This window comes from Ovis aries, chromosome 7, assembly GCF_016772045.2.
Source record: "Ovis aries strain OAR_USU_Benz2616 breed Rambouillet chromosome 7, ARS-UI_Ramb_v3.0, whole genome shotgun sequence".
NCBI lineage: Eukaryota > Metazoa > Chordata > Mammalia > Artiodactyla > Bovidae > Ovis > Ovis aries.
Window position 1 is genome coordinate 79,069,712 of NC_056060.1, and position 22,137 is coordinate 79,091,848.

The 22,137-nt window shown below is 42.3% G+C and overlaps 1 protein-coding gene across 1 annotated transcript in view; it reads left to right on the top strand.

Annotated features, from left to right (window-relative positions):
• The first annotated feature begins 287 nt into the window (after positions 1-287).
• EXD2 (exonuclease 3'-5' domain containing 2) overlaps positions 288-22,137 on the top strand; it is a 59,448-nt gene continuing 37,598 nt past the window's right edge. The window contains exon 1 of the mRNA XM_004010746.6: positions 288-348. The gene's annotated coding sequence lies outside the window, so the exon portion shown is untranslated. The remainder of the gene's footprint in view (positions 349-22,137) is intronic.

A 22,137-nucleotide genomic window follows, 5' to 3' on the forward strand; every position in this document is an offset into this window, starting at 1 on the left:
ATTCCATTTGTGACGGTTACAGAGGCTTCATTCCTTAAAACCAAGACAAACAAAAATATCACCCAGAAAAAAAAGGAAAGGCACCACTTATCCGAAAAGATGTTAAGCCTTTCCGATTTTAACAGAGCTTTTGTTCAGCACTGGAGAAACTGGTAAGGCACCAGCGGCCCCAGCAGCTTCCGTACAAGATGGCGTCGCCCACTTGTACACCCCTGCTCGTGTTACGTCACGGAACCGGAAGTGGTTTCCGTCCTAGAGGATTCGGGTGGGTGCGCGCAGGTGGTCACAGAGGTTCCAGATCTTCAGCGTGCGGTGCCGCAGGTGTTCGGGTCGGGTCCAGGGCCGCAGGTAAGTGAGGATCGGCGGCCGGCGAAGCTGCTCTCCCGGTCTGTGGAATGGTGGAGGCGGTTTTCCGTGCGGACTGAGGAGGGGGTTCAAGATGCTGGCGAGGTCACCGTGCGCGGGGGCGAATGATTGCGGGGACCTCGTTGTCCCCGAGCGACTTGGCCCTGCCCCTCTCCCCGCCTTCCTCGCCGGTGGCGGGGGCAGTTCAGCACCTAGGCGCGCCGCGGGGGCTGTCACCTCGATCGCTGGCTCCCGGTGGCCTTCCGGGGCCGCCTCCTCGGACCCGCGGCTGCTCTCCTTAAGGAGGACCTACCAAACCCTCCTGGCTTCTTGACCCAGTTAGCTACAAAGGAAGCACCGCTCGCAACATCTGGCAGCTCCTTAGGCGCTGCGTGTTGCACGCGTCCACAGATAAGAGTTTCGTGCCCTCGATTCGTGGGGACCTACGCCCGCCCCCATTGTTACCACCTTTTTCTTCCCAGACCACACCCGCTGCTATGGACCTTGTTGGGAGGCACCTCTTTTTCTTTTCGCAACCCTGGAATATAGATCAGGACTAGAACCGTAATGTTGCTTTATTACAGAATTGATACATGCTTGTTAAAATATAAACGAAACCTAAACTTTTACAAGCTTTTGATATATTAATGGACACAAACTCCCTTAGGCACTCATTTCTTGAAAACACTAACACCGTAGAAATGCACTGAAAGGTTTTGTAATATCAAAGTTGCGAAGTTTGAGAGAAAAAGAGTTATTTAAGAGAAGGGAAGGAATTATGAATTTTGGTCAAGTTGAGTTTGCTTTTAAAAAATGTATTTATTCTTTTATATTTATTTTAGCCGTAGCCCGTGTCATGTAGCCCATGTCATTTACACAAAATAGATCCTCTTTGACCTCTTTCCATCTCCATCTTTTCTTTTTTAATCTTTTTCCCAAAGTAAAAACTGTTATCAGTTTGGCATCTTTTTTCTATTTTTTTTTTGTTTACGTTTATTGATATGTGTTTGTACAGATAGGTGTGTAAAATTTTGTGTTGAACTTTTACCAACGTGGTATATTGTACCTCTTCAACAACTAAACTTGTGCTTAAAAATGGGTTTTGGAACTTTTTCTTGGTTAATATGTAGACATCTGCCATATTTGTTCTCGCTCGGTAAATTCCAGAACATGTTACAATCCCATAATATGTGAGATTCCATAGGTTGCTTAGTTTTTCCGTCTTAGGCACAGTGCGGCAGAGAACATCCTCCCACAGCGTCTGTGAGCTTGAGTGAGCATTTCTCAAAGATAGAAACCTGCAGGTGGAATTGCTGGGTGGGAGGGTGTGGATATTTAATGCCAAACTGCCCACCAGCAGTGTATAATAGTCTCTGCTTTCCCAGCTCTTTTAAACATTTGATGGTGTCCGCCTTTTTTGCTTCTGCCAATCTGATGTGTGGGAAATGACTCTAATTTTGTGTTTTAATTTGTACTTCCCTGGTTATTGGTAAGATTGAGGTTCTTTTCATGATCGTTGGCTATTTGTATTCCTTCCTCTTTTGAGAAACGCCTCATTTCTTTTGGGTTGTCTGGTTATATATGGTAATGTTTTATATATTAATCTTTTGTCATTCATATACGTTTGAAATATTTATTCCTAACATTTTGAAGTTGTTTCTTATCTCTTAACCATGTGGCATCTTTGTAGAATCGAAGTTGTAAATTCCGTGTTTAAATGTATCAGTCTTTTACTTTGTGTATTTAGTGGGCTTTCATTCCTAATCCCAGCGGTTCTCAAATGGGAGCTGTTTTGCTTTCTGAGAGCCACTTGGCAATGTCACGAGATGTATTTTGGTTGCCATCCAGTGGATAGAAGCCAGGGATGCTGCTAAACACCCTTCAGTGCCCAGGAAAGCCCTTAAGCAAAGAGTTTTTCTGGCCTAAAATGTCAGTAGTGCTGAGGCTGAAAAACCCTGTGCTACCCTGAGGCCACGTTTTCTCTTACCACCATGTTTTCTCTTGTAAGTTGTTACATGTTAGAGTTTTTCTCTAATTCCTTTGTGTGTGTGTCAGAGAAAGAGAGAGAGAGAATAATGATGTGTGCCTTTTTCTTGTTTTCCAAGCAATGTCACTCTGAATATCAGTCCATCCTTGACCTGTTAATCTAAAATACCACGTTTATCACGTACTAATGTCTCACCCACACAGTGTATTTTCTGTAAGCTCTTCTGTCCTATGTCCGAATTTTCTATTTTGCTGGGCCAATACCATAGCCTTCTACATTAAATATATATTATACTTTGGTATCTAGTAGGGTAAGTCTATGGCACCCTACTCCAGTACTCTTGCCTGGAAAATCCCATGGATGGAGGAGCCTGGTGGGCTACAGTCCACGGGGTCGCTAAGGGTCGGACATGACTGAGCGACTTCACTTTCACTTTTCACTTTCATGCATTGGAGAAGGAAATGGCAACCCACTCCAGTGTTCTTGCCTGGAGAATCCCAGGGATGAGGGAGCCTGGTGGGCTGGCGTCTATGGGGTCACATAGAGTCGGACACGACTGAAGTGACTTAGCAGTAGCAGTAGCAGTAGGGTAAGTAGTCCCTCATGATTCTTTTTATTGTTATTTTATTGGAAGTCATACTTTATCAGCTCATGTACTCATTATTTAATCAGTGTTTTGGGGGTGGTCTTACAGTTTCTTTCCCAGATTAATTTTAGAATCAGCTTATCAAGTAGTTTTTTTCTTTTTTTAAGTGAGTTTACTGTGGTGACCTAAATGGGAAGCGGTGGTGGGGCGCGGAGGAGAGGGCTTCCCTGGTGGCTCAGTGATAAAAAAATCAGCCTGCCAATGCAGGAGACAAGGGTTTGATTCCTAGATTGGGAAGATCCCCCGGAGAAGGAAATGTCTACCCACTCCAGTATTCTTGCGTGGGAAACCCCATGGATAGAGGAGCCTGGCGGGCTACAGTTCATGGGGTCCCAAAAAAGTCAGACATGACTTGGTGATTGCAACAAAATGGAAAGGAAATTTAAGAAAGAGTGGGCATATGTATACATACATACATACGCTTTGCTCTACAACAAGAAATTAACACATTGTAAAGCACCTGTACTCCAATAAAAATTAATACAAAAATAATTGCATTTAAAAAATTAGGTGGTCTTATTGAAATGTAATTCACATAATTTGTTTTTTAAAGTACACAATTCAGTGATTTTTTAGTATATTTCCAGTTAAGCAGCTGTTGCTATAACCTAATTCTATTTTATTTTTTAAAGTTTATTTATTTGGCTGTGCCAGGCTTAGTTGCAGCATGTGGGATCTAGTTTCCCAACCAGGGATCAAACCCTGGCCCCCTGCATTGAGAGTGCAGAGTGTTAGCTACTAGACCACCAGGGAAGTCCCTACAGCCTAATTTTTGGACATCATTATCATCCCCCCCCCCCCCCCCCCCCCCCCCGCAGCTTCCCTGGTGGTGCAGAGGTTAAAGCGTCTGCCTGAAATGTGGGAGACCTGGGTTCGATCCCCTGGAGAAGGAAATGGCAACCAACTCCAGTATTCTTGCCTGGAGAATCCCATGGACAGAGGAGCTTGGTGGGCTACAGTCCACGGGTCGCAAAGAGTCGGACACGACTGAGCGACTTCACTTATCATTCCCCAAAGACAGTTGCTTCAGTCATGTCCGATTCTTTGAATGGGCTCTAGCCTGCCAGGCTCCTCTGTCCATGGGATTATCCTGGCAAGAATACTGGAGTGCGTTGCCATTCCCTTCTTGAGGGATCTTTCCCACCCAGGGATCAAACCCATGTCTTCTGCAGCTCCTGCGTTGCAGGTGGACTCTTTACTGACCCACCTGGGAAGCCCAAAGAAGCCTATCCCTGTTATCAATACCCATTCCCCAATATCCTAGCCCTGTGCATGCTAAGTCGCTTCAGTTGTGTCCGACTCTGCAGCTCCTATGGATCATAGCCTACCAGGCTCCAGACAAGAATACTGAAGTGGGTTGACATTTCCTCCTCCAGGGGATCTTCCTGACCCAGGGATCGAACCCAGGTCTTCTGCATTGCTGGCAGATTCTTTACCATCTGAGCCATCAGGGAAGCTGCTAGCCCTAGCCCCAGTCACTAATCTTTCTGCCTTCATAGATCTAAGTATTTTGTATAAATGAAATTGTATAATTTTTGTACGATTTTGTGATTGGGTTCCTTCACTTGGTATAATGTTTTCAAGGTTCATCCATGTTGCAACATGTGTCAGTACCCATTCCTTTTTTATCTCTGAATAAAATTCCATTCTGTGGTGTATTTGTTTCCTAGGGCTACAGTATTGAAGTAAGGAAAACTGGATGGCTTAAAGTAACAGATACATTCTCTCACAGCCCTGGAGGCTATAAAGTGCAAAATCAAGTTGTCAGCAGGAGTGCATTCTCTCAGGTCTCTGCGGGGGAATCCTTTCCTGCCTCTTTCTAGCTTCTGACATTGCCAGCAGTCCTTGGCATTGTTTGGCATTCCTTAGCTTGCAGCTGGGTAACTCCCAACTCCTGCCTCTGTCTTCACCTGGCCTTCATCCCAGAGTGTCTGTCTTCATGTTGTAACTCTCTTTGTGAAAGTCCGTCTTAGTCTTTTCTCCTCTTCGTATAAGGACACCAGTTGTTGAATTAAAGGCCCACTCCACTCCAGCAGGACCCTGTTTTAACTTAATTAGGTATGCAGAGGCCATTTCCAAATAAAGTCACCTTCATAGGTAGTGGGAGTTAGGACATTAACATATCTTTTGTGGGAATCACATAACATTATGGATATACCCCATTTTATTTATCTGTTCATCAGCTGATGGACATTTGAGTTGTCTCCACTTTTGGCTATTATGAATAATGCTGCTATGAACTGTTGTGGTGGACATGTGTTTTCATTCCTCTTGGATATATACCTAGAAGTGGAGTTGCTGGGTCATATGGCAACTCTATGTTTAATCATCTGAGCAACTGCCAGATTATTTTCCAAACAGCTGTACCATTTTATGTCAACATCAACAGTATATGAGGATTCTAATTTCTCCACATTATTACCAGCACTTATTAGCTGTCTTTTTAATTAAAGCCATCCTAGTGGGTGTGAAGTGGTATCTCATTGTGGTTTTGATTTGCATTTCCCTAACAGCTAATGATGTTGAGCATCTTTTCACATGTTTATTGGCCATTTGTGTATGTTCTTTGAAGAAATGTCTATTCATGTCTTTGCCTGTTTTAAATTGGTTGTTCTTTTTTTATTGAAGTGTAACAGTTTTTTATATCTTCTAGATACACGCCCTCAGGAGATAGATGATGCAAATATATTTTCTCCCATCCTTTGTTTTTTTTTTTCACTTTCTTAATAGTCAATTCATTAAAAAAATTTTTAAAATTAAGTTTGCATTTAATTTACATTATTCTGAGTATTTCTCTTTTCAACACTAATTATTTTTTTGTTTTGGCTGCGTTGGGTCTTCATTACAACATGCAGGCTTCTCTAGTTGTGGCGTGTGGGCTCTAGAGCACATTTGGAGTATTTCTGTAAAACACCTTCTCTTCTTTATTAAGGAAAAATGCAGTAATTATAGTACCTTCTGTAGAGGATTGTTAAAAAGGATTAGATGAGTAATATATTCATAAATATATAGGCATATGTGTGTAAAGAGCCTGGCACTTGATAACGTGCTCTGTAAGTGACACCTGTTATATCCCTGCTCTTCCAGCCTTCTGTATCTTCAGTAAAGTTTTCTTTGTTTCTTCGTATTCAGTTCAGATCAGTTCAGTTGATCTTACATATTTCTTGTTGAGTTTATACTTGTGTTTGTGTATGTTTATTTAAAAACATGTGGCTTGTAGTTTTAAAATAGTGTATATTTCTATTATGAATGATATTTTCTTCATATTTTTATAATGGGTTTAAGAAGCTATTAGTTTTCTATTCATCACACTGTCAAAATTCTAAGTTGTAAAAGTTGTGACTTGTTTACTAATCCGGTTTATTCTGACACCAGCGTTCTGTTAGGAACTGGTGTTCTTTTCCATTCTGCCTTCTTCTGCCCTGATTTGAATCTTCTTCCCATCTTGGCTCTGCTATTGTGAGTCTTAATCTAATGGGTCTGCCTGCCTCTAGCCTTGCCCTCATCCAATCTAGCACAAACACAGTGACCATAGTGTTCTTTGAAATATGAGCCTAAACTTGTCGCTGCGATTCTAAGTCTGTTATTCACTCTCCCTTACCTGTAAGGTTTTATCTTACCAGGTAATATAGGGCTTCTCATGACTTGACCTGTATCTCCTCCTTCTAGCATCATTCCTCTCTGTCTCCTTACTTATACATTATGCTCTAGCACAGTGCTGTCCAGTTGAAATATCATGTGAGCCCTAGACATAATTTAAAGCTTTCTACTAGCCACAGTAAGAGTATAAAAAGAAACAGGTGAACTTAATTTTAACAGGTATTGTTTAACCCAGTAGATCCAAACTATCATTTCAACGTGAGATATAAAAAATCAGTATGGAATTACTTGAGACTGGAAGTATAGTAGAGGTTACCGAGGGTTGGGGAGGGAGGAATGGAAAGTTACTGTTTAATGGTACAGAGTTTGTTTGGGATGATGAAGTAGTTCTAGAAATGAAAAGGGATGGGACTTCCCTGGTGGCTCAGTGGTTGGGAATCTGCCTGCCGATGCAGGAGACACAGGTTTTATCCCTGGTGGGGGAACTAAGATCCCATAAGCTGCTGGGCCACTAAGCCCATGCGCCACAACTAAGACGTGATGCAGCCAAATAAATAAATATTGGAAAAAAAAGAGAAAGAAATGGATAGTGGTGATGATTGCGCAACCTTGTGGATGCAGTTATGCCACTGAATGATACTCTTAAAAATGTTAAAATGTAAGTTTTGTGTTATGTATGTTTTACTACAATGAAATAAAAGGTCACCTTAAAAATCAATATGGAAGGGCTTCCCTGGTGGCTCAGTGGTGAAGAATCCACCTGCCAGTGGAGGAGACACGGGTTCGATCCCTGGTCCGGGAAGATCCCACACGCTGCAGAGCAGCTAGGCCCGTGTGCCATAACTTTGGAGCCTGTGCTCTAGAACCCAGGAGCTGCAACTACTGAAGCTCAAGTGCCCTGGAGCCCGTACCCCACAACAAGAGAAGCCACTGAGATGAGAAACCCTCGCACCGCATTGAAGAGTAGCCCCTGCTCGACACAGCTAGAGAAAAGCTTGTGCAGCAGCTTAGACCCAGCACAGCCAAAAAGAAATATTTTTAAAAAATCAATATGGAAATTATCAATTAAAAAATTTTTTTTTTCAGAGTCAGTCTTTAGAATTCAGAATTTTGCACTTATGATGCATGTTAAGTTTGCTTGAACTTTTCCACTTGTGCCGTGACACTTCGTGCCTTTCATATATTTGCACGAGCTGTTGTTCCCTCTGCCTGGAGTGCCCTTCTCTCTGCCTGGTGCACCTAGAGGGTGCTAGCTCATTAAAATTTTTTTTTTTTTTTTTTGGAGAAGGAAATGGCAGTCCACTCCAGCGCTCTTGCCTGGAAAATCCCATGGACGGAGGAGCCTGATAGGCTACAGTCCATGGGGTTGCAAAGAGTCGGACACGACTGAGCGACTTCACTTTCACTTTGACATTAGAGTGTATGAATGGTCACAGGTGGATACATAAACAGATAAGCATAAATAAAACTAATAAAACTTAAAATTTTTTTTAATTTTTGAAATATATTTATTATTATTCTTTTTGGCTGTGCTGGGTCTCCGTTGCAGCATGCAGACTTCTCTAGTTGGGTGTGAGGGCTTAGTTGCCCTGAGGCATGTGGGGTCTGAGTCCCAGGACCAGGGATTGGAAGGTGTGTTCTTAATCACTGGACCCCCAGGGAAGTCCCCGGTTTGCTGCTTTTTTAACACCAGTACCAGTCTCACCCCTCCCAGCAAGTGCTTCTCTTAATAATTCCCACTCCTCCTCTTGGCCATCCTGTACTCGTGTGTGCTGCTGTGGTTTGCGTTACCTCACTTATTGCAAATTGTTCAGTATACCCAGTTCTCCTTTTCTGAATCCTGCATTTTTGAAAGCAGATTGGCCTTTTAACTCTTTTTACCCAGAGTCTGGCACAGTGTTTGGTTTATTGAAAGGGTTGTGTACATGTTTACTGAATGAATCCCTTGACTGGGGGGAAAATACCCTACAAAATTTCTCCATATAAAAATGAATTAATAACTGTTTTGAATGTTGCCAAGAGTTCCTTCATATGGAGGTACCCTACTTGCTCCTTCAATTTCCCTATTAGGATTTTCTTTTTCACAGGCCACATGATGGTAAGTAATAAGTGGGAACCTGGCTGCTTGGGAATTCCAGGTCTGAGGGAGCCCTTCTCAATGGAAGCAAATCAGTAATGCTCTTTTTTTTTTTTTTTTAAGTATTTTGCCTTAATGTAACCTGATTTCAGCATTATTAACCATGGAGGTAGTGTGAAATACAAAAATAAATTTGAAAAATTAATTAATAAAAACATGTTAGAAGATGTTATTTTCACAGAAAACAAAAATTCACTTTTCTATGCACAAACTTGTAAGTTGTGGGGGAAGGCACAATCAAGATGCAAGTTGAGGGGCTTCCCTGGTGGATAAGTGGTTAAGAATCCACCTACCAATGCAGGGGACATGGGTTTGATCCCTGCTCCAGGAAGATCCCTCTTGGGCAGCTAAGTCAGTGGGCCACAACTACTTAAGCCCCCATGCGCTAGAGCCTGTGCTCCACAAGAGAGTAGCCCCCACTCTCCCCCTGCTCTCAACTAGAGAGAGCCCTCGTGCAAGAAATGAATGAACAAATATATATATTTTTAAATCCAAATGAATCTCAAAGGATAAAATGTTTGGTTGAAACATACAAGAAGAAATTTAGAAGAAAGAAATGTAAAATTTTGGATTTAAGTGTGAAGTATACAAGTATATAAAATTGAGAATTCAGTATGATTTCAGTGAACTTTATTTACCACAAACTCTGTATGAATCATCAGTGTGATTCTGCTGTTGAAACACCTATCATTTCATCCAGCATAAATAAAATATAGGGCCCAGAGCCTGGGAAGTAATAGTACCAATGTAGTCTACACCAATTAGACCATGTCTCAAGTACTGAATACAGGTGGGTGCCACAGTTTAAGAGATACATTGGCAAGCTTGGAGCCATTCAGAAGGATCTAGCCATGATGGCGAGTGGTCTGTAAACTAGGTCACAGGAAGACTGATTGGATTAAGTGGAAGGTACCAAGGGAAGTTGTAAGAGCTGTCTTCACATATTTCACAAGCTCTTAGGAAAGAGTAAACACTTTTGTCATTTTCAGAGGCCAGACTGAACATCAAAGAGAAAAATTTCCATGTAGGGAACTTTTACAGAATGCAAGTATGTTTCAACAAAAACTGCCTCTTAAGGTAATGAACTCTGTTTCTGGAAGTATTCAGGTAGAGATCGCGTCATGATCTGTCAGGATTGTGAAGGAAAGAAATCTTCAACTGTGTGAATTTGGCTTTTAGATTTTAACTCTATAGTTCTTTGTTTCCCTTTAATAAAACTACTGTGGTTTATAGAACCCAGTAGTACTCATCAGTTCAGTTCAGTTCAGTTGCTCAGTCGTGTCCGACTCTTTGCAACCCCATGAATTGCAGCATGCCAGGCCTCCTTGTCTATCACCATCTCCTGGAGCTCACTCAGACTCACGTCCATCGAGTTCATGATGCCATCCAGCCATCTCATCCTGGGTCGTCCCCTTCTCCTCCTGCCCCCAATCCCTCCCAGTATCAGAGTCTTTTCCAGTGAGTCAACTCTTCGCATGAGGTGGCCAAAGTACTGGAGCTTCAGCTTGAGCATCATTCCTTCCAAAGAAATCCCAGGGCTGATCTCCTTCAGAATGGACTGGTTGGATCTCCTTGCAGTCCACGGGACTCTCAAGAGTCTTCTCCAACACCACAGTTCAAAAGCATCAATTCATCTGCGCTCAGCCTTCTTCACAGTCCAACTCTCACATCCATACATGATCACAGGAAAAACCATAGCCTTGACTAGACGGACCTTAGTTGGCAAAGTAATGTCTCTGCTTTTGAATATGCTGTCTAGGTTGGTCATAACTTTTCTTCCAAGGAGTAAGCGTCTTTTAATTTCATGGCTGCAGTCACCATCTGCAGTGATTTGGGAACCCAAAAAAACAAAGTCTGACACTGTTTCCACTGTTTCCCCATCTATTTCCCATGAAGTGATGGGACCAGATGCCATGATCTTCGTTTTCTGAATGTTGAACTTTAAGCCAACTTTTTCGCTCTCCTCTTTCACTTTCATCAAGAGGCTTTTAGTTCCTCTTCACTTTCTGCCATAAGGCTGGTGTCGTCTGCATATCTGAGGTTATTGATATTTCTCCCGGCAATCTTGATTCCAGCGTGTGTTTCATCCAGCCCAGCCTTTCTCATGATGTACTCTGCATATAAGTTAAATAAGCAGGGTGACAATATACAGCCTTGACGTACTCCTTAAGGAGTACATAGTAGTCATATTGAACATTTATTGAACTCTAAAGTGCTAGCCTGGAGAAGGAAATGGCAACCCACTCCAGTACTCTTGCCTGGAAAATCCCATGGATGGAGGATCTTGGTGCAAGCTACTGTCCATGGGGTCACAAAGAGGCAGGCACGACTGAGCGACTTCACTTCACTTCTTCTAAAGTGCTAGCCAATATGCTAAGGCAAGCTATTTCGTCATCTTACTAAAGCCTTACAATAATCTGACATGGTAGGTACTATCCTTCTCATTTTACTGATAAGGCAACTGACACTTAGAGAAGTTCAGTAAATTGCCCGTTTATGTAGCCACCAGGGCTTCCACGGTGGCTCAGTGGTAAAGAATCCGCCTGCTAATGCAGGAGGCAAGGGGTCAATCCCTGGGTCAGAAAGATCTCCTGGAAAAGGAAACGGCAACCTGCTCCAGTATTCTTGCCTGAAAAATCCCTTGTACAGAGGAGTCTGGCAGTCCGTGGGATCACAAAAGAGTCAGACACAACTGAGTAAAACAACAACAACCATATAGCTGGCAAGTGGCAGAGGCCCAGTGTGTTTGACTCTGGGGCTTATGTTTTTATCCTCTACCTTATGCTACTTTCTGAACATTTTAACTTATTGTTTAATTCACTAAAATGAGATTTCTTTCAGGAATATAATCATGTCTTAAGTGTTAACTGGGAAAGTTACTTTGGCTGTCTCTAAAAGTGAAATGACAGAATGTGGTCCACTGGAGAAGGGAATGGCAAGCCACTTCAGTATTCTTGCCTTGAGAACCCCATGAACAGTATGAAAAGGCAAAATGATAGGATACCAAAAGAGGAACTCCCCAGGTCATTAGGTGCCCAATATGCTACTGGAGATCAGTGGAAAAAGAACTCCAGAAAGAATGAAGGGATGGAGCCAAAGCAAAAACAATACCCAGTTGTGGATGTGACTGGTGATAGAAGCAAGATCCGATGCTGTAAAGAGCAATATTGCATAGCAACCTGGAATGTAGGTTCATGAATCAAGGCAAATTGGAAGTGGTCAAACAAGAGATGGCAAGGGTGAACGTCGACATTCTGGGAATCAGCGAGCTGAAATGGACTGGAATGGGTGAATTTAACTCAGATGACCATTATATCTACTACTGCGGGCAGGAATCCCTCAGAAGAAATGGAGTAGCCATCATGGTCAACAAAAGAGTCCGAAATGCAGTACTTGGATGCAATCTCAAAAATGACAGAATGATCTCTGTTCATCTCCAAGGCAAACCATTCAATATCACAGTTATCCAAGTCTATGCCCCAACCAGTAACGCTGAAGAAGCTGAAGTTGAATGGTTCTATGAAGACCTACAAGACCTTTTAGAACTAACACCCAAAAAAGATGTCCTTTTCATAATAGGGGACTGGAATGCTAAAGTAGGAAGTCAAGAAACACCTGGAGTAACAGGCAAATTTGGCCTTGGAATGTGGAATGAAGCAGGGCAAAGACTAATAGAGTTTTGCCAAGAAAATGCACTGGTCATAACAAACAACACAAGAGAAGACTCTACACATGGACATCACCAGATGGTCAACACCGAAATCAGATTGATTATATTCTTTGCAGTCAAAGATGGAGAAGCTCTATACAGTCAACAAAAACAAGACCAGGAGCTGACTGTGGCTCAGATCATGAACTACTTATTACCAAATTCAGACTCAAACTGAAGAAAGTAGGGAAAACTGCTAGACCATTCAGGTATGACCTAAATCAAATCCCTTATGATTATACAGTGGAAGTGAGAAATAGATTTAATTAAGGGCCTAGATCTGATAGATAGAGTGCCTGATGAACTATGGAATGAGGTTCGTGACACTGTACAGGAGACAGGGATCAAGACCATCCCCATGGAAAAGAAATGCAAAAAAGCAAAATGGCTGTCTGGGGAGGCCTTACAAATAGCTATGAAAAGAAGAGAGGCGGAAAGCAAATGAGAAAAGGAAAGATATAAGCATCTGAATGCAGAGTTCGAAAGAATAGCAAGAAGAGATAAGAAAGCCTTCTTCAGCGATCAATGCAAAGAAATAGAGGAAAACAACAGACTGGGAAAGACTAGAGATCTCTTCAAGAAAATTAGAGATACCAAGGAAATATTTCGTGCAAAGATGGGCTCGATAAAGGACAGAAATGGTATGGACCTAACAGAAGCAGAAGATATTAAGAAGAGGTGGCAAGAATACACGGAAGAACTGTACAAAAAAGATCTTCACGACCCAGATAATCATGATGATGTGATCACTAATCTAGAGCCAGACATCTTGGAATGTGACGTCAAGTGGGCCTTAGAAAGCATCACTACGAACAAAGCTAGTGGAGGTGATGGTGAATTCCAATTGAGCTGTTTCAAATCCTGAAAGATGATGCTGTGAAAGTGCTGCACGCAATATGCCAGCAAGTTTGGAAAACTCAGCAGTGGCCACAGGACTGGAAAAGGTCAGTTTTCATTCCAATTCCAAAGAAAGGAAATGCCAAAGAATGCTCAAACTACTGCACAATTGCACTCATCTCACACGCTAGTAAAGTAATGCTCAAAATTCTCCAAGCCAGACTTCAGCAATACGTGAACCGTGAACTCCCTGATGTTCAAGCTGGTTTTAGAAAAGGCAGAGGAACCAGAGATCAAATTGCAAACATCCGCTGGATCATGGAAAAAGCAAGAGAGTTCCAGAAAACATCTATTTCTGCTTTATTGACTATGCCAAAGCCTTTGACTGTGTGGATCACAATAAAGTCTGGAATATTCTGAAAGAGATGGGAATACCAGACCACCTATCCTGCCTCTTGAGAAATCTGTATGCAGGTCAGGAAGCAACAGTTAGAACTGGAGATGGAACAACAGACTGGTTCCACATAGGAAAAGGAGTATGTCAAGGCTGTATATTGTCACCCTGCTTATTTAACTTATATGCAGAGTACATCATAAGAAACGCTGGACTGAAAGAAACACAAGCTGGAATCAAGATTGCCGGGAGAAATATCAATAACCTCAGATATGCAGACGACACCACCCTTATGGCAGAAAGTGAAGAGGAGCTAAAAGCCTCTTGATGAAAGTGAAAGAGGAGAGTGAAAAAGTTGGCTTAAAGCTCAACATTCAGAAAACGAAGATCATGGCATCTGGTCCCATCACTTCATGGGAAATAGATGGGGAAACAGTGTCAGACTTTGTTTTTTTGGGTTCCCAAATCACTGCAGATGGTGACTGCAGCCATGAAATTAAAAGACGCTTACTCCTTGGAAGAAAAGTTATGACCAACCTAGATAGTAAGACACAGATGTGTATAACGGACTTTTGGACTCAGAGGGAGAGGGAGAGGGTGGGATGATTTGGGAGAATGGGAATTCTAACATGTATACTATCATGTAAGAATTGAATCGCCAGTCCATGTCTGACGTAGGGTGCAGCATGCTTGGGGCTGGTGCATGGGGATGACCCAGAGAGATGTTGTGGGGAGGGAGGTGGGAGGGGGGGTCATGTTTGGGAACGCATGTAAGAATTAAAAAATTAAAAAAAAAAAAAAAAAAGCAGAGACATTACTTTGCCGACTAAGGGCCGTCTAGTCAAGGCTATGGTTTTTCCTGTGGTCATGTATGGATGTGAGAGTTGGACTGTGAAGAAGGCTGAGCGCTGAAGAATTGATATTTTTGAACTGTGGTGTTGGAGAAGACTCTTGAGAGTCCCTTGGATTGCAAGGAGATCCAGCCAGTCCATTCTGAAGGAGAGCAACCCTGGGATTTCTTTGGAAGGAATGATGCTCAAGCTGAAGCTCCAGTACTTTGGCCACCTCATGCGAAGAGTTGACTCATTGGAAAAGACTCTGATACTGGGAGGGATTGGGAGCAGGAGGAGAAGGGGACGACCGAGAATGAAATGGCTGGATGGCATCACGGACTCAATGAACGTGAGTCTGAGTGAACTCCGGAAGATGGTGATGGACAGGGAGGCCTGGCGTGCTGCGATTCATGGAGTCGCAAAGAGTCGGACATGACTGAGCAACTGAACTGAACTGAACTGAACTGAAAAGTGAAAATGAAGTGTTAGTCACTCAGTCATGTCCAGCTCTTTGCGATGCTGTGGACTGTAGCCTGACAGTCTCCCTCTGTCCATGGAATTCTCCAGGCAAGAATACTGGCATGGGTTGCCATGCCCTTCTCCAGAGGATCTTCCCAACTCAGAGACTGAACCCAAGTCTGCTTTGCAGGCAGATATTTTTACAGTCTGAGCCATCAGGGAAGCCCATCTCTAAAAAGTACTTTAAAAAACGTGTTTCTAATTGGAGTCAGAAAAGAGTCGGACGTGATTTAGCCACTAAAGCAACAAGAACAAAATTATGAATATATACATACTTGTACAGAATTTGAAAAATCAAAACTATTTTTACCCTACTGCCTTAGTTAACCACTGTTGTCAGTTTTATAACAGTTATTTTATGTAATTATTTTATATAATTTTTAATACAGTTTTTTAAAAAAGAATTGCAGATCCTTTGTCACTGAAGATGGTGAAGCATTGAAAGCTTTGGATCTCAGAGGCAGTCCTTAAGTGATGTTTCTTAGTCTGAATTTATAGAATACCACAGACTGGTGAAGCAGTGAAAGCTTTGGATCCCAGAGCCAGTCCTTAGTGATGTGTCTTAGTCTGAATTTATAGAATACCACAGACTGGGTGGCTTAGAGATACCAGTTCTAACAGTTTTGGAGTCTGGAAGTCCAAGATCAGATTGCCAGCATGGTTGAGTCTTCTGGGCTGCAGGCTGCTAACAACTTCTTATTATATCCATAGTGGCAGAGATCAGAGAGAAACAAGGTCTTTTTTTCCAGGCACTAATCCTATTCACTAGGGCTCCACCCTCATGACCTCATCTGATCCTAATTACCTTCTGAAGGCCCTACTTCCTAATACCATCAGTTGGAGTCTGAGATATCTCCTGAATTTCAGAGGGACACAGACATTCCATTTATAACCCAAGATTTGATTTTTCTCACTCCTAGCCCAGTGTTGAACCATACTGCTTGTTTATAGTATCACAGCTCAATAAGGGAAGACATTTTTTTTAGTTTCATGTGGATAAACAGTTTTGTAGTCTGATAATTGAATTAGAAATATCTATCCTAAAATGTTAGCATATAATACCTTGAATTGTTTTATTCATCCAGTAAATATTTATTGTTATCAGCTCTGTGCTAATTGCTGGAGATAGTTATATATAAATGAAGAAGCCAGTTAAGGTGAAGAAGCATGTGAGGTCCCTATTTTCATGGGGTTTACATTCTGGTGGGAAAGATAGACAGTGAATAAACCAGCAGTCATTATTTCATAAGTCAAGCCAACAGGAGAAAAATCAGAAATATCCCTAAGTTTAAAAAATCACCTACACTTGTGTAACCCACACCTCCATCAACATATGGAACTTTACCACAATTTCAGAAATTTCCTTCATATCTGAAATGCTTTTCCCTGGAATTGAGCATAACTGGCTCAATTTTTGTCATTCAGGGCACAGCTTAAATGTCTCTTCCCTGGACCCACCTCTCTCAGAGGCAACTATTGTTCAGATTTTTTTCTACCATAGATTGGTTTTAGCTGTTCTAAATATATATAAATAGATGTTCTTTATATATAAATATATACAGTGTCTCTTTTATATCTGTCTTCTTTCACTCAGCCTAAGGTTATTTGAGATTCATCCCGGTTGCATGTGTTAGTAATAAGTTCCTTTTTATTCTTGATTAACATTGCATTGTATGGATGCGCTACTTGGGCTGTTTGCAGTTTGGGGCTATTATGAATAAAGCTGTTATGAATATGCTTATACAAGTCTTTTTGTGGATATATTTAATTTATCCAACTTGGACTCAGAACTGTACCAAATCTGACCTCCTTCATCTTCCAAATCTTCCTTTTGTGGATATTGAGTTTCTCAATCTATCCTTTTTGTCTGTTGTTATATTTTTTATCTCTTTATCTTTGTGATGCATTCTGAGTGACTTCCTCAGATTTATCTTCACTTCAGTAACTCTTCCTTTCTCTCTGCCTGGTCCACTGTTTGTTGAGTATTGAGTTTTTAAAAAAATTTTAACAAATGTTTTTCGTATCTAGAAATTCTACTTTCTGTTGTCTCCTGTTCATGCTTTAGATTTTATTTTCCTGAATTTCCCTGACTATTACTTTGAAGTCTCTTTCAGATCTCAGATATGATTTTCTTTTTATTTATTTTTTTGCTGGTTCTGTGAGCTATTTTTATTGGTTTTAGGGCTTGGGGTTTTGTGTTGTTTTCTCTCATTTGTGAACACTCTTGTAGGGACTGATCTTCCATGGCAATCCTGCATGTTTCTTGCATGATGGAAACAGTTTTATGATCAGCTGTGTCTTTTTGTAGTGAACTCATCTTTAGTTTTAGTTTCTTGGCTAAGAGTTTCCTTTTGTAAGTATAACGTGAACTCAGCCCCTGTTATCAGTCCAGAGTGCAGATTTGAGGCATTGTCCTCTTAGGGGGAACTCTGTTCATATTCTCTTTTCTTAAATTGAATGAAAAGTGAAAGTGAAAGTGAAGTCCTGTCCGACTCTTTGCAACCTGTGGACTGTAGCCCACCAATCTCCTCCATCCATGGGATTCTCCAGGCAAGAATACTGGAGTGGGTTGCCATTTCCTTCTCCAGGGGATCTTCCCGACCCAGGGATCAAACCCAGGTCTCCCACATTGCAGGCAGACGCTTTAACCTCTGCACCACCAGGGAAAGATTCTTTATATTCTATAGTACTTTACAGTTTTCAAAAGTTTTATACTTATATTCAGGTATATACAGCTTTTCCCTTATAGATGATGAGAAAATACTTCGTATATTTTATGTACTATGCTATACAGTAGATCCTTATTAGTTATCTATTTTATGTATAGTAATGTGTGTATCGGAGAAGGCAATGGCACCCCACTCTAGTACTCTTGCCTGGAAAATTCCATGGACGGAGGAGCCTGGTAGGCACGACTGAGCGACTTCACTTTCGCTTTTTACTTTCATGCATTGGAGAAGGAAATGGCAACCCACTCTAGTGCCTGGAGAATCCCAGAGACAGAGGAGCCTAGTGGGCTGCTGTCTATGGAGTCGCACAGAGTCAGACATGATTGAAGCAGCAGCAGCAGCAGCAGCAATGTGTGTATATTAATCCCAAACTCCTGTTTTATCCCTGCTCCCCCTCCTCTTTGGTAATCATGTTTGTTTTCTTTGTGGGTCTGTTTCTGTTTTGCCAATAAGTTCACTTGTTTCATTTTTTTAGATTTCACATTTAAGTGATATCATATGATGTTTGTCTTTCTCTGTCTGACTTTACTTAGTATGGTAATCTCCAGGTCCATTCATGTTGTTGCAAGTGGCATTATTCTATTCTTCCTTATGGCCAAATAATACTCCATTGTGTATATATACCCCATCTTTATCCATTCATCTTGTGATGGACATTTAGGTTGCTTCCGTGTCTTGGCTATTATAAATACGGCTTCACTGACCATTGGGATACATGTATCTTTTCAAATTAGTGTTTTAGTTTTTTGGGAGTATACACTCAGGAGTGGAATTGCTGGGTCATATGGTAGTTTTTTTTTTTTTCCAGATTTATTTATTTTTACCTATTTATTTTTGGCTCTACTGGGTCTTCGTTGCTGAGGCTTTCTCTGATTGTGGTGAGCAGGGGCTACTCTTCATTGTGGTACCTGGGCTTCTCATTCCAGTAGCCTCTTATTGCAGACCATGGGCTCTAGGCACGCAGGCTCAGTAGCTGTGGCACGCCAGCTTAGTTGCCCTGTAGCATGTAGAATCTTCCTGGAGCAAGGATTGAACCAGTGTCTCCTGCATTGGTAGGCAGACTCTTAACCAGTGGACCACCAGGGAAGCACCCCACCCCCACCCCCACCCTTTTCAGGGAATGAAGGTTTTTAAAAGATATTTTTAAAATTAATTTATATATATATATATATATATATATATATATATATATTGGCTGTGCCAGATCTTAGTTATGGCACGTGGGGTCTTCAGTCTTCTTCGTTGTGGTGGCATGCTTGACCTTTAGTTGGGGCATGCAAACTCTTGGGCTTCCCAAGTGGTACTAGTGGTGAAGAACGCCTGGCAGTGCAGGAGACTTAAGAGATGCAGGTTTGATTCCTGGGGTGAGAAGATACCCTGGAGGAGGCCGTGGCAACCCACTCCAGTATTCTTGTGTGGAGAATTCCATGGACAGAGGAGCCAGTTGAGTTACAGTCCATAGAGTCACAGAATCAGACATGACTGAAGCCACTGAGCACATATGCAAATTCTTAGTTGCCTCTGAGTGTCTGGAGGGGGCTGTGGGCTCAGGAAGTCTTTAGGCAGCCTGACAGCTTATGGGTGGGGCTGTCACCACCCAGTTAGTTGTTTGGCCTGAGGCATCCCAACATTGGTGCCTACTAGCTATTGGGTAGGGCCACAGGCGCTAATGAGCTAGAGGGAGGAACAAAGATCTGCAGGGGCTTATATGACTGATTGAGCGCCCAAACGTAACTGTCGCCAGCCGCAGCCACCCCCAACCTCTCCAAAGCCAGCAGGTAGATCTGACCCAGTCTCCTATCAAATTATAGCTTTTGGCCTGAGCCTCAGTGCTTGTAAGATCTTGTGTGTGTCATTCAAGAGTGGAGTCTGTGTTTCCCATAATCCTTTGGGGCTCCCGAAATTAAGCCCTGCTGGCATTCAAAGCCAAATGGTCTGGGGGCTAGTCTTCCTGGTGCAGGATCTCCGGGATGGGGAACCCAGTGTGGGATTCAGAACTCTCACTCCTGTGGGAGAACCTCTGCAGTGTAATTATTCTCCAGTTTGTGTGTCGCCCACCTGCGAGTACGGACTTTATATCATGACTCAGCCCCTCCTGCCCATCTTGTGGTTCCTTCTTTGTGTCTTTTAGCTGTAGACGATCTTTTCAGGAGGTTTTGGTTTTTTTTCGTAGATGGTTGTTCTGTAGATAGGTGTGGTTTTGGTGTGCTTGTGAGGGGAGGTGAACTCAGGGTCTTTCTATTCTACCATCCTGGTCGATCTCCAAGTAACTGTTCATATTCTCACCCTGGGGTGGGTGACTTACCCGGGCCATGGTGGGTGAACACTTAGAGGCTCTTTTATTGAACAAGGCAACACTTTCCTGCATCTCTGCTGTGCTCTGGGCCTGTGGCCTAGACTTCTGTCCCTGGGCTGGCGATATACCCCCGCACTGGGGCTGCTGTGTGTTCTGGTCTCTGCCCAACTTTACTTCCTACCCACTGCAGGTTCCTTTCTTCCATTTCTGACACCTGTCTTCTTTTTAAGTTTAACTGTGTATTAAACTTTTGTTATCTCTTTAAATTTTCTCCAAAATTTGTATTGTTTAGAGTGGGAAAGGGAAGGTTTTTTTTTTTTTAATCTTCTCAGAGTATTTTAACTAGAAATCTCGCTATGCAAGTTTCTTTAATCTCATTAAGTCTCAATTTCTTCTTCAGGAAAAGTACTGGAGAACATACACGTGAATACTGAAGCATAGTTTCTGCAAAAAAGTATTTTAAGAGCAGCATAGCCATTTTATTGTTTTCATTAGTACTGTAATAACTGTGATTCCATTTTTTCTCCAGTGCTAAATATCTGTGGGCATAAGGATCAGTTGTTGTAAATATTAAAGTATTTTTTAAAAATTTGTTGTTGTGTTAGGGGAAGCACATTGATTGAAACCGCCCACCCTGGCCAGGCACCATAGTAACCATTTGCATGAGTTGTTTTATGACAGGAAATCCCGATAAGGAATACGGAACTAATAAGCCACTACCAACTGGAAGAGTTCGGGAAAGGTTGAAAGGAGACACCGTGTGTCCGTCCACTTCCCAGAATCCCTCTTGCTAGCATCCATCTTGGCTGAGTGATGCGTGCACCACCAGGAAAGACTCTGAATTAGAATGATTGGCCAAAGACCACCCAGAAACTAATCCCATCACCATAAAACCCGACATTGTGAGCCACGAGGTGGAGCAGTTCTCCTGGGTTCTCTCACCCTATTGCTCTCCACCCGGGTGCCCTTTCCCAATAAAATCTCTTGCTTTGTCAGCACATGTGTCTCCTCGGACAATTCATTTCTGAGTGTTAGACAAGAGCCCAGTTTCTGACCCTGGAAGGGGTCCCCCTTCCTGCAACAGTTGAAACTTTTAAAAATTGATAAAAACAGTACACATTGGGAGTTCCTTGGTGGCTTTTCGGTTAGGATCCTGGGCTTTCTTTGGTGGCCCGGGTTCAATCTCTGGTCTGGAGCTGAGATCCCAAAAGCCATGTGGTGTGGCTGAAACAAAATAAAGTACACAGTGAATGGAAACCAAGAGTCACAGAGCAGTATTGTTGTTCAGTTGCTAAGTCCTCTTCGACTCTGCGACCCCATGGACTGCAGCACTCCAGGCTTCCCTGTCCTTCACTATCTCCTAGAGTTTGCTCAAACTCAATGTATCCCAGCATCAGGGTCTTTTCCAGTGAGTTGGCTCTTTGCATCAGGTGGCCAAAGAACTGAAGCTTCAGCTTCAGCATCAAACCTTCCAGTTCAGGGCTGATTTCCTTTGAGATTGACTGGTTTGATCTCCTTGCTGTCCAAGGGACTCTCAAGAATCTTCTCCAGCACCACAGTTTGAAAACATCAATTCTTTGGTGCTCAGCCTTCTTTGGGCTACTTTGGTGGCTCAGAAGGTAAAGAATCGCCTGCAATGCGGGAAACCTGAGTTCGATCCCTGGGTTGGGAAGATCCCCTGGAGGAGGGCAGGGCAACCCACTCCAGTACTCTTGTCTTGGAGAATCCCCATGGACAGAGGAGCCTCATGGGCTATAGTACATGGGTCTGCAAAGAGTCGGACACGACTGAGCGACTAAGCACAGCAGCCTTCTTTATGGTCCAACTCTCACATCCATTCATGGCTATTTGAAAAGTATAGGTGGGGTCTAGCAAATTGCTGTGTCTTTGAACAGTATAGATTTTTAGATCAGAGACTGCAGACGTGTAGCCCTAGAACCCAAAATAGTTTTAAATTTTAGATTATTTTTAAAATTTATTGAAACCTCAAACTTTTTTATTTCGCTGGCACAGTGTTTCAGAAACTAGATTTGTTGCTGACACTTGAAAAGGGCGATATTTCACATAAAATTCAGGTATCCACCTTCTCTCAAGTCATTAGGATA